The 10,413-nt window shown below is 51.0% G+C and overlaps 1 protein-coding gene across 1 annotated transcript in view; it reads left to right on the top strand.

The window, feature by feature from the left end:
* The first annotated feature begins 301 nt into the window (after window positions 1-301).
* LOC129387994 (transmembrane protein 45B-like) overlaps window positions 302-10,413 on the top strand; it is a 28,137-nt gene continuing 18,025 nt past the window's right edge. The window contains exon 1 of the mRNA XM_055077919.2: window positions 302-449. The gene's annotated coding sequence lies outside the window, so the exon portion shown is untranslated. The remainder of the gene's footprint in view (window positions 450-10,413) is intronic.

The raw sequence follows: 10,413 nt of genomic DNA, 5'->3' as shown, positions 1-10,413 counted from the left end.
CAATAATCCGCCCTTGCACTTCCCCGTTAAACTGCATGTGTAACAGCGTCTTAATTAAGATTACGAAACGTGTACTTGGGACTACTTCATACTGCAGAGCGATCACATCTCGCACTTTCATGTAGTTACGTCGTGATCAGTTATTTCCTGTTTGTGCTTCAACTTAAGCTGATAGTATAACACACAGGTACGAGAGAAGGCGGGGGTGGGGGGGGTTGACACTGCGTGGCTTCAAGACAGGAGTGAAGGCGTTTGGCTGCGATGAGCTGGATGCATGTGCGGAGAGCCACGTCGAAGAAGAAGCCAGAGGTGACTGAAGCAGTCCACGGTCTACATATCACCTGCTGTACCTGCGTTTGCGAGTGCCGGACTGCGTGACGGACTTCAACGGAATGGCCAAGAGTGCGAGCCAAGCGGTGACCGGCTGGGAGAGCGGCTTCGTTCCACAGGTAAGACCAACCTTAACAATCTTGCATGCCCATGATTTAACATTGCACACCCATTACTCTTTGGCCGCACCTTTGGGCCCCTTTACCCACGCTGAAACCCGCGTCAACATTGAAACATGTTACCATGGCCACAGATCGAACTCTGCGGTGCGTGTTCGTGGAGAGTTTGTCAAAAGGACGAGTTTAGTGACATGTAGCACTGCCCCGTTACATTGCAGATTTGTTCATGTTACACATCATCATCATAATCTTCATTTGTCAGTGTCTGTCGTTTGTCAGCGTCCCGAGAGATCTTACTATGGTAACACGTTTCGCGAGCCTTGCAGCAAATTAGCCTGTCCAACATCATCAGCACCCCCGTAATTCCTTAGTGGCTATGGTGTTAGGCTGCTAAGCACGAGGTTGCGGGATCGAATCCCGGCCACGGCAGCTGCATTTCGATGGGGGTGAAATGCGAAAACACCCGTGTACTTAGATTTAGATGCACGTACCGGGGTCTTCTACTACGGTGGGCCTCATAATCAATGAGATCGTCGTTTTGGCACGTAAAGCCCCATAATTTGATTTAATTTAACAGCTTCAGCACTGCCCAGATTTTTCGTGTTTAACGTCAATTCTTCGAGTGGTCATATTAAAGTGCTCCGAAAGCTCTGGACAGGCGGCTTAAGGTATCAGATACAAGCGACTGGGCTTTATTATTCGACTGAAGTGGCTGGAATGCAAATACTGAGACCTCAGTATCACATATCTAGAGTTGGCTTGATTATTAGCGACATGCAGCATAAATATAATCTCTTCCGTGCTGTCACAGTGATCTGAAACGATCAGTAAACAATACCATATTACCAGTCAGTGTGCTGAGCGGAGGTCTTTGGTGGTGCACTCCCTTATACGCACACTTATCGAACTCAAAGACAAATGTGGAGATAACACGAGCCACTAAACAAGAAGTTCAGCTATCAACAGACTTTACTTGAAGAATCCAAAAAATTTCAAACCAAGACATACGGCGCGCGCATGTCCTAAAATATCACATTTCCCTGATTTGGCTTAAACTTTTTGATTCCTGGAGTGCGATGATATTGTCACGTGGTAGTGACGGTGAAGAAAGAAGCAATACGGTGGAATACAAAACTAGCTTTTATTGGGCGAACCTGTGCCCACAAAAACAGGCTACACTTATAGCACAACGATAGCGGCGAACACGGTCGGCGATCGTCGGAAAACTGATTAGCGGGTCAAGCGCATCGGCTTTTATAGATCAGTCGTGGAATGTTCCAGATTAACTGATGGGACCCGCGTGTCTTCCACAAAGTTCTACACCATTCGTGTCACGCGATGAAATCTGATAACACAAGGTTCGGCGACAACAGACACGCGGATAGAAGCGTCGATAACTTTCCAGAAACGTCGGATACATGCAGGCGCGTCCCTCGCTGTGCGATTACAGTTGTTAAGCGGCGAAACGTGGTTGCCCGATAAAGATAAGTACACGTGTCATTACCCCCCTCTTAAAAAGCATCGACCCGATGCTGCTAAGAAACGAAAGTAACAAAGAAAAGCACTCGTAGCAAAGAAAACAACAAACTAAGGAAGTTCATCAGCGTCCATAAAATGGTTTAAGGCGCACCACGTGGACCACTTCAGATCGTGCGCGGCGCCGCTGTGAGTGCGAAATGCCGTCTGGCACGACCTCATAGTCTAGTGCGCCAATACGTCGGATGACCTTGTAGGGTCCGAAATAGCGTCGCAGCAGCTTCTCACTGAGTCCTCGCCGGCGTATCGGGGTCCATACCCAAACACGGTCGCCGGGCTGGTACTCGACGAAGCGTCGTCGGAGGTTGTAGTGTCGGCTGTCGGTACGCTGCTGGGTCTTGATCCGTAGGCGGGCGAGCTGTCGGGCTTCTTCGGCGCGCTGGAGATAGGTAGCGACGTCAAGATTCTCCTCGTCAGTGACGTGCGGCAGCATGGCGTCGAGCGTCGTCGTCGGGTTCCTGCCGTAAACCAACTTGAATGGCGTGATCTGTGTTGTTTCTTGCACCGCCGTGTTGTAGGCGAAGGTGACATACGGCAGGACCGCGTCCCACGTCTTGTGCTCGACGTCGACGTACATTGCTAGCATGTCGGCGAGGGTCTTGTTCAGGCGCTCCGTGAGACCATTCGTCTGCGGATGGTAGGCAGTTGTCCTCCTGTGGCTCGTCTGGCTGTACTGCAGAATGGCTTCGGTGAGCTCAGCTGTAAAAGCCGTTCCTCTGTCGGTGATGAGGACTTCTGGGGCACCATGTCGCAGCAGGATGTTCTCGACGAAAAATTTCGCCACTTCGGCTGCGCTGCCTTTTGGTAGAGCTTTGGTTTCAGCAAAGCGGGTGAGATAGTCCGTCGCCACGATGATCCACTTATTCCTGGATGTTGACATCGGAAACGGCCCCAACAAATCCATCCCAATCTGCTGGAATGGTCGACGAGGAGGTTCGATCGGCTGTAGTAATCCTGCTGGCCTTGTCGGTGGTGTCTTGCGTCGTTGACAGTCTCTGCATGTCTTGACGTAACGGGCGACGTCGGCGGTCAGACGCGGCCAGTAATATTTTTCCTGTATCCTCGACAGCGTCCGGGAGAATCCGAGGTGCCCAGCGGTTGGATCGTCGTGTAGGGCGTGCAGTATTTCTGGACGGAGCGCTGACGGCACCACAAGAAGGTAGCTGGCGTGGACTGGCGAGAAGTTCTTCTTCACGAGCAGGTTGTTTCGTAGCGTGAACGAAGACAACACGCGCTTAAATGCCCTAGGGACAACGTCGGTGTTCCCTTTCAAATACTCGACGAGGCCTTTTAGCTCCGGGTCTGCTCGTTGCTGTTTAGTGAAGTCTTCCGCGCTTATTATCCCAAGGAAGGCGTCGTCGTCCACGTCGTCTTGCGGCGGGGGATCGATTGGGGCGCGTGATAAGCAGTCGGCGTCGGAGTGTTTTCTTCCGGACTTGTATATTACCGTTACGTCATATTCTTGTAGTCTGAGGCTCCACCGCGCCAGCCGTCCTGAAGGGTCCTTTAAGTTAGCTAGCCAACACAACGCGTGGTGGTCGCTGACGACTTTGAATGGCCTGCCATAGAGGTAAGGGCGGAATTTAGCTGTAGCCCAAATGATGGCGAGGCATTCCTTTTCAGTCGTAGAATAATTGCTTTCCGCTTTTGACAGCGACCGGCTAGCATACGATATCACCCGTTCAAGTCCTTCTTTCCTCTGGACTAGGACGGCACCGAGGCCTAGGCTACTGGCGTCAGTGTGGATTTCAGTATCGGCGTCCTCGTCGAAGTGTGCAAGTACCGGCGGCGACTGCATGTGTCGTTTGAGTTCTTGAAATGCGTCGGCCTGCGGCGTTTCCCAATTGAACTCGACATCAGATTTCGTTAGATGTGTTAGCGGCTCTGCGATGCGCGAAAACTCCTTGACAAAGCGCCTATAGTAGGCACACATGCCAAGGAATCTGCGCACTGCCTTTTTGTCGATTGGCTGCGGGAACTTTGCGATGGCAGCTGTCTTCTGCGGGTCGGGGCGCACTCCAGATTTGCTGATGACATGGCCTAGGAATAGAAGCTCATCGTAAGCGAAGCGACACTTTTCCGGCTTCAGGGTGAGCCCTGATGACTTGATGGCCTCTAATACTGTCGCAAGCCGCTTAAGGTGATCGTCGAAATTTCCGGCGAAGACGACGACGTCATCCAAGTAAACAAGACAGGTCTGCCACTTCAATCCTGCTAAAACCGTGTCCATCACGCGCTGGAACGTTGCAGGCGCCGAGCACAGTCCAAATGGCATAACCTTGAATTCATAGAGGCCGTCTGGCGTGATGAAGGCGGTCTTTTCGCGATCCCTTTCGTCGACTTCTATTTGCCAGTAGCCAGACTTGAGGTCCATCGATGAGAAGTACTTAGCATTGCAGAGCCGATCTAATGCGTCGTCTATCCGTGGGAGGGGGTATACGTCTTTCTTCGTGATTTTGTTCAGTCGACGATAATCGACGCAGAAACGTAGGGTTCCGTCCTTTTTCTTCACTAAAACAACTGGAGACGCCCACGGGCTTTTCGACGGCTGGATGATGTCGTCGCGCAGCATTTCGTCGACTTGTTGTCTTATAGCTTCGCGTTCTCGCGTCGAAACTCGGCAAGGGCTCTGGCGTAGTGGTCGAGCGCTCTCTTCGGTGATTATGCGATGCTTTGCGACTGGTGTTTGTCGAATCCTTGATGACGTCGAAAAACAGTCTTTGTATCGTCGAAGCAGACTTCTGAGCTGTTGCTGCTTAATCACGGGGAGACTTGGATTTATGTTGAAGTCTGGCTCGGGAACTGCGGTCGTCGGGGTAGATGCAACAGAATCCGAGAGGACAAAGGCATCGCTGGTTTCCTGTATTTCCTCGATGAATGCGATCGTCGTGCCCTTGTTGATGTGCTTGAACTCCTGGCTGAAGTTTGTCAGCAACACTCTCGTGTTTCCTCCATGCAGTCGAGCGATCCCTCTTGCGACGCAAATTTCACGGTCGAGTAGTAGACGTTGGTCGCCTTCGATGACGCCTTCTACGTCAGCGGGTGCTTCGGTGCCGACCGAAATAACGATGCTGGAGCGAGGCGGGATGCTCACTTTATCTTCGAGCACACTCAAGGCGTGGTGACTACAAGGGCTCTCCGATGATATCGCTTGATCTTCCGACAGCGTTATTGACTGCGACTTCAGGTCGATGATTGCGCCGTGTTGGTTCAGGAAGTCCATGCCGAGAATGACGTCTCGTGAACACCGTTGCAGGATAACGAAGGTGGCAGGGTAAGTCCGGTCATGAATGGTAATTCTTGCCGTGCAGATTCCAGTCGGCGTAATGAGGTGCCCTCCAGCGGTCCGAATTTGGGGGCCCTCCCATACAGTCTTAACCTTCTTCAACTGGGCGGCGATGTGTCCACTCATTACGGAGTAATCGGCCCCTGTGTCGACTAAGGCAGTGACTGCGTTGCCGTCGAGAAGCACGTCAAGGTCGGTGGTTCTTTGTCTGGCGTTGCAGTTAGGTCGTGGCGTCGGATCACGGCTGCGTCGTGTTGAACTGAAGCTGGAACGTCGCTTCGTCAAGTCGTCTTTCGTCGGTGTAGTCTTGGCTTCCTGACTTCGTCGGGACGGCGGCGTGTCGTCATTAGGTCGTCGAGATGGTTTCTTCGTCGTCTTCGTCGGCGGCGGAGGATCTTCGTCAGTTCGACGAACAGCAACCGCACCTCCATCGGTTGCTGCTTTTAGTTTTCCGGATATGGGCTCGCAGAGCGGCCCCGGGCTGGGCCGGTGTATGGTCGGTGCTGCGGCGACAGGTAGCGGCCTGGTGACGGCGAACGGGACGGTCGTCGAGGGCTCCACTGAGTAGCGGCGAGGTAGTCGGCGATGTCACGAGGGCGTTCACCTTCCCTCGGGCGCTGTGCGTTCACGGCGAAGCCTCGCAATCCCAGGTCGCGGTATGGGCATCGGCGGTACACGTGGCCGGCTTCGCCACAGTGGTAGCAGAGCGGGCGGTGGTCGGGGGCGCGCCAAATGTCCGTCTTCCTCGCGTAGGTGCGCTGGGCGACGGGTGGGCGTGCTGGCGGCGGCGGCGGTGGACGACGGAATTGTGGCGTTACAGGGCCCTGGCGTTGTCGCGGAGGGGGAGCTTGACGGCGTGCGACGGCGGCGTAAGTCATCGCTTCTGGCTGGGGCTGCGGTAATTGTGGTTGCACCTCAGGAACTCCTAGCGATCGGTGCACCTCTTCTTTCACGATGTCGGCGATCGAGGCCACTTGAGGCTGCGACGATGGCAAGACCTTGCGCAGTTCTTCGCGCACGATGGCCCTGATGGTCTCGCATAAATCGTCCGTGGCCAGTGATTGAATTCCGGAGTAGCTTGTTGGCTTGGTGCGTCGGTCAAATTGCCGGTTCCGCAATTCCAGTGTCTTCTCGATGCTCGTCGCCTCACGAAGAAACTCGTCGACGGTCTTCGGTGGGCTTCTTACCATACCGGCGAAAAGTTCCTCCTTTACACCACGCATCAGTAGACGTACTTTCTTCTCCTCGGACATTTCTGGGTCGGCGTGGCGGAACAGACGGCTCATTTCCTCAGTGAAAATCGCGATCGTCTCATTCGGCAGCTGCGCTCTTGTCTCCAGTAGAGCTTGGGCTCGCTCTTTTCGCACGACGCTTTGAAATGTTTGCAGGAAGCCGCTTCGGAAGAGGTCCCACGTCGTCAAGGTGGCTTCTCGATTCTCGAACCACGTCTTGGCGGCGTCCTCCAATGCGAAATAGACATGTCGTAGCTTGTCGTCGCTTGCCCAGTTGTTAAACGTAGCGACCCTCTCATACGTTTCCAGCCAGGTTTCCGGGTCCTCAAATGTGGAACCGCGGAACGTTGGTGGTTCCCTGGGCTGCTGCAGCACGATGGGGGACGCTGGGGCTGCCATTGCGGTTGCCTTGGCCACAATCTTCTTGGTCTTCTCAGGTAGAAGTCCGTGCTCCGGGGGCAGCTGTTGAAGACGGCGGCTTGCTCGGTGGTCCGGGACTACGTTGGTGTTCTGTTTGTGGTCTGGGCTGGGATCACGGCTTGTCGGGGGCGTCCTGTACATGGACGAAAAGCACCTCCACCAGATGTCACGTGGTAGTGACGGTGAAGAAAGAAGCAATACGGTGGAATACAAAACTAGCTTTTATTGGGCGAACCTGTGCCCACAAAAACAGGCTACACTTATAGCACAACGATAGCGGCGAACACGGTCGGCGATCGTCGGAAAACTGATTAGCGGGTCAAGCGCATCGGCTTTTATAGATCAGTCGTGGAATGTTCCAGATTAACTGATGGGACCCGCGTGTCTTCCACAAAGTTCTACACCATTCGTGTCACGCGATGAAATCTGATAACACAAAGTTCGGCGACAACAGACACGCGGATAGAAGCGTCGATAACTTTCCAGAAACGTCGGATACATGCAGGCGCGTCCCTCGCTGTGCGATTACAGTTGTTAAGCGGCGAAACGTGGTTGCCCGATAAAGATAAGTACACGTGTCAATATTACAGTTGTGCCTCTTCTCGAGTGGCTCCTGTTGTCGTCCTCGTGTTAGTTTTTGTGCCTTTTGCTGCTCGCGTATAGGATGCCATGCCATATTGCGCTCTATATTCGCTTGAGAAAAAAAATGGCCGTTTTTTTTTACAAGTGCGGTGGTTACGACTGTACAACCAGCTTATATAGATGTTTTGTAACATATGCGTGCTATATTTCGATGTTACTTTATTACGTACTCCAAGACAAAATGAAGGACAGGTTTCTATACTTTAAATATCGTACGCCAGCGAGGGTACGTGAGTGTGACGGGATGTATAACACACACACACACACACACACACACACACACGCGCACACACACACACACACTATATATATATATATATATATATATATATATATATATATATATATATATATATTTGCAATACTGCCAGTCTCAGTTGAGACCAAAGCAGGTGGGCACAATTTTACAGAAAGAAACAAACAGGTCATGTTACATGGTACATTAAAAGAAAAAAGAAGGAAAACGCTTTCTTAACCACTGCAGAGATCACCAATAATACAATACTTTTGGTTGGTATAACAATATGGCTATAACAATATACCAACATTGTATTACTAGAATTTATATAAAAAATAGCGAATGAATAACACCTGTAAGATTAGAGAACTTATACAGCTAACAGATGACCGCGCAGAAGCGGCGAGTTTGGTGGTTGAAATGCAGAAATTCCACGCACAGAAATAAGTATTACAGATATGCGGGTTAAGACTAAGATATGTGGGTGTGTTAAGTGGCGTCTTCTCTGTTTGATGTCTCTAGTAGGTTGATGAACGATGAAAGTGACGGAGACGAAACTATGTCTGAGTGGAGGAGATTCCATTCTCTGATCGCACGTGGGAAAAGTGAAAACTTGAACGTGCCATTGCGAATACTGTACTGGTTTAGTGTAAATGGGTGATTTTTTCGCGACAGGCATGATGTGGACAAAGTAACGTACTTAGTTTGGTCTATCTTATAACTGTCGTGCATTAGTTGGTAGATGAATTTTAAGCGGACGGCGGCTTTGCCACCTTATCTATGCTCGACGACAACATTCTGTGGCACACCAAACCACACGTGGTCACCAGAAAGCCAAAACTCGGAACAGTAAGCAACGGAAACCCTTTTCCCAAGCAAGCGTCTTTATTTTATTATGAAACGCATCTTGAACTCGCAAAAAAGAATTAAATAATAATTGGTACGATTTGTTTTACGCTACGTCTACCTTCGAGTTGCTTGCATTCGCGGACTACATTCAGATGCGCAGTAATGTGTGCTTCGGCTCCGTAGCTATGGCTGCGCTGCCGCGCGAAAGTTGGCGGGTGTAAGCTGCACAGCGGCCGCTCTGGAACGCTAGCACTACGTCCGCGTTCCGAACACCCACACACGCACACAGGTGCAGAGCGACTTTCGCGTGGCGAAATCCGCCGTGCGTCGTCAGTGTGAACTGAAAGTGCGACGCAACGTGTGTCGGAGCCCCGAGTTTGCTTCGAAAAATATTTAAAAAAATTATTATGATGTAAAAGTTACCTCATGTATACCAGGCTCGAAAAGATAGCAACTTCTATGCCGATTTTTCTTTTCTCTTTAACCAATAATTCGTCATTTTTTGTTTTTGTCACGTCGTGGTGTATACCGGTTTTCTGCTCGAGCTCAATTAGGAGTTTGTGCGACTGTTGCACGGGAAGCTGACCTCGTGGTGTTGCAACGCCGCCTGCGCGAGTGCCGCCTCTAAGATGTGCATCTGGGAAGCGGAACGCTCCTGGAGAATCGAACAGAGGGCTCTTGGGTTGTTGTGATGTTGTCTTCCAAGACGGTTGTCTCGAAATGTCAACATACAGACATTACCACAATCGTTAAAACAAAAAAAAAAAGAAATAAATAATGAAGTAGCTGTTGTTAAGTATGCATTTAGGGACTCTAATTTGTGGAGGAAATTGTGTCCGCCAAAGGGCACACAGACAGCCAGCATGTGTAAGGAGTATATATTACGCCGCTTACATAGCGTTTTCTTTACGATTACTGTTAGACAAGCTTTGAAGACCCTGTATACGTAGTCGGACTCAGTCCAACTCTATCGGAATCTTGACGCAGGCGGCCAGACTTCTAAAACGGCGTGGGGCTTTGTCGGGCGTAGGCCGAAGTATAACAAACAGCGCACTGGCTGAAGGCCAGAGTTCGCAAATTCTCGTCCGACGACAGTCTGAATAAATTTGACCGCTGGCACTGCAGTTCCGGAAAGCGCGCCGACGAAAAGATGGCGCTCTCGAGCTGACATTTATAAATGGTAATTGCAGTCTCAAGCTGCGGTCGAAGTATGGGCTTGACTTCGTCCGCATATAGGGCTTCTGACGCGGGTCACCTCGACACAATCAAGTCGCGCCGAAGCACTGATTAATAGGGCGAAGGTGTGCTGGATTCCGCGGCCATTGACGTACTTGAACCGGAAGCATTCCGCGATTCCTCAACAACTGTGGACACGTTGTCGCATACATGAGCATAAATGTCGCGTCCTCAGCGTAGCTGATGGACACCTTTTTTTTTTTTGTCCTCGACCGTAGGACACAGATCCAACACTTCCTGAATGTAAGTACGCTTCTGTCGAAGTGTAGACGCAAGTAGGGCGAAATAATTTCGGCGGCGAGGTGGCAGGAGGGGGGGGGGGGGAGGGGGGCGCTCAGGTGTTCGCCGAAAAGGTCATGGACCTCCTCTGTAAAGGAGTACCGATATAGGACGTTTTCGGGTTCTCTTTCCCCGTATTCTTGTTTTGTTGCTGTCGTAAATTATTTCGTGATTTAATAGCTTGCAAAAAATAACAGCAAAGCGTTAAAAAAGAACGCTTTCTTGTTCTCTATTTTTTTTTCTCTC

This window comes from Dermacentor andersoni, chromosome 10, assembly GCF_023375885.2.
Source record: "Dermacentor andersoni chromosome 10, qqDerAnde1_hic_scaffold, whole genome shotgun sequence".
Classification (NCBI taxonomy): domain Eukaryota; kingdom Metazoa; phylum Arthropoda; class Arachnida; order Ixodida; family Ixodidae; genus Dermacentor; species Dermacentor andersoni.
Note: the sequence above shows the minus strand (reverse complement) of the source record. Positions and strands in the feature narration are given on the sequence as shown.